Source organism: Nomia melanderi, unplaced genomic scaffold, assembly GCF_051020985.1.
Source record: "Nomia melanderi isolate GNS246 unplaced genomic scaffold, iyNomMela1 scaffold0298, whole genome shotgun sequence".
Lineage (NCBI taxonomy): Eukaryota > Metazoa > Arthropoda > Insecta > Hymenoptera > Halictidae > Nomia > Nomia melanderi.
The window spans coordinates 30,001-32,500 of record NW_027475413.1 but is presented as its reverse complement, the minus strand read 5'-3'; the positions used below and the strand labels follow the sequence as shown (position 1 = coordinate 32,500).

The 2,500-nt window shown below is 45.3% G+C and overlaps 1 pseudogene; it reads right to left on the bottom strand.

The window, feature by feature from the left end:
• Nucleotides 1–2,172: 2,172 nt before the first annotated feature.
• The window catches only part of LOC143176003 (large subunit ribosomal RNA), a 2,856-nt pseudogene continuing 2,528 nt past the window's right edge, over nucleotides 2,173–2,500 (bottom strand).

Genomic DNA, 2,500 nt, shown 5'->3' with positions numbered 1-2,500 from the left:
TCAAACATCTCATATATTCTTCCTTTCTCTCGTTCACATTCACTCCTCTCTTTCTCGCACTCTGAAATTTCTTTCTTCTCTTTCTAACATTCTTCTTCATTCTCTCAAGCTCACGCGTCCACCATACAGGCTTTCTTTCATACACTCTCTTCAACTCTTTCATTCGCCTCTCATTCACAACATGAATCCATGAGGTCACTATTTCTACTAACTCATCCGCACTCGCATTTTCTCTCACATTCATTCCATTCACCGCGGCATACTCTTTCAACTCACTCATATATCCGTCCCAGTCAACGCCCTTGCTGGTCCACCTCTTTCCAAACGATGTTTCGTTCACACTCTCATTCATACACTTCACTCGAACATTAATTACATTATGATCACTCACTCCCCAGTCATGCATAATTTCCCATTCAAACTGGCACCTGGTCCACACATCATTTGCCAGAGTGACGTCAATATCACTCTGACCATGCACTCCCGCAAACGAATACCATTCACTCGGTTCATTCAACACTTTCATTCCGTTTCCAATCACCCAATCCTCAATCATTTCTCCACGCAAAACATTCTCACGTGAATGCAGGTCGCCCTTGCTATACCACAAGGGCGAGACTGCATTCGCATCCATACCAATCAACAGTCTCTTTCCCCTCATTCTCACACGCACACGCTCAAGGTACTGTAGATACGGCTCAAGGTCATGGCCGTACCTACAGTACACAGACACAACATACATCTCGCCAAAGTCCCCCTTTATCCACACGCATACACCATGTTCGTCCGTTAGATCACTAACGCACATGGACTCCATTCTCGCATCATTCACAACAATGGCGGCGCTTTTGCGACCAACCTCAGAGACATACACATTCATACTTGCGGGTAAACCCTTAACACATCCATCCACGGCAACATACGGCTCTTGTATGATACCCACACTCACTCGTCTCTCACTCATCAATACACCCAAATCACACATAACCGCATACGCTCGCTGGCAATTACACTGGATCGTGTTTATTATACATTCATCCATTATTCTACACTTATTCTCATCCTTTCACGCTCAATCATTCTCTTATATTCGGGACACTCCAGGGATGTCACCGAATGGTCGCACTTGTTACCACGCAGCTTGCAATTACGACAACATTCATCCTTCTTACAATCACTCTTTAAATGACCACTCATACCACACTTTTGACACACGCTCTCTTTCTCTTTGCACTCTTTGGCCATATGCCCGAACGCACAGCACTTATGGCATCTGAGTACACTCACATATTCTCGCAACTTGCACGCACGCCATCGCACATACACTCTACCTTCACTCATCAACTTATTGTACATGCACACACTCAACTCAAACACCACATTGCCCACATTCGCATCCTTTTTATTATTTCTACTCACCACACGCACACGCTCTCTGAATTCCCTTTCACTCACACACTCTCTCAGGTTCTTTTCGTACATCTCACTCATTAACTCATCACTCGTCATTTCCACAGGCACATCAAACACAATCACCTTCGGACCAATCTTCCGAGGCTCATCCACACGCATTCCAATCGCATCAAATTTCTTGCATTCACGCATCCGTTTAACCTCACTCTCACTAACCGTCTCGACGGCAATACCACCACTACGCGTCTTTCGTACCGCTTTCACTCTCACATTCAGACTTTTACTCATTTCATTCAACACTCGCTCTTTCACTTGCTCACTGGTTAACTTTGCATTCTCATCTTTTGGCTTAATTACCACTGCATACTTTTTCTCACACACTCTCATCGGCACATTCACACTAGGTTTCGCAGGCACACTCTTTTTTGAACCAACCATACTGGCATACGATTTCTCAGGCACACACACATTCTGGACGGGTACACTCATTACATTCCTGCATTCATCCAACCGGCCTTTCAATCTCTCGTTTTCACACATCAGTCGAACCAAGCACTCCTCGTATTCACTCGCACAACTCAAAATATTCTCAATCACACTCTTGTTAACCTTACTCGTCTCCGCAAACATACATTTTCGCAATCTCTCACCAATCGCACGCATTCTCACACATTCATCTTTTTCTACATGCACATCCTCACGCACAATTGTACAGACACTCGCACTCAAATCTCGATTACCCGTTAAATTTCCACTCACACCCTTATCACTACCACATTCACTCAGTAGATAGGGACAGAGGGAATCTCGTTAATCCATTCATGCGCGTCACTAATTAGATGACGAGGCATTTGGCTACCTTAAGAGAGTCATAGTTACTCCCGCCGTTTACCCGCGCTTTTTTGAATTTCTTCACGTTGACATTCAGAGCACTGGGCAGAAATCACATTGCGTCAACACCCGCGGGGGCCATCGCAATGCTTTGTTTTAATTAGACAGTCGGATTCCCCTAGTCCGTGCCAGTTCTGAGCTGAGCGTTGAATGGCGGCCGAAGAGGACGAACGCTACGCGAAAGCCTCGCAGCAAG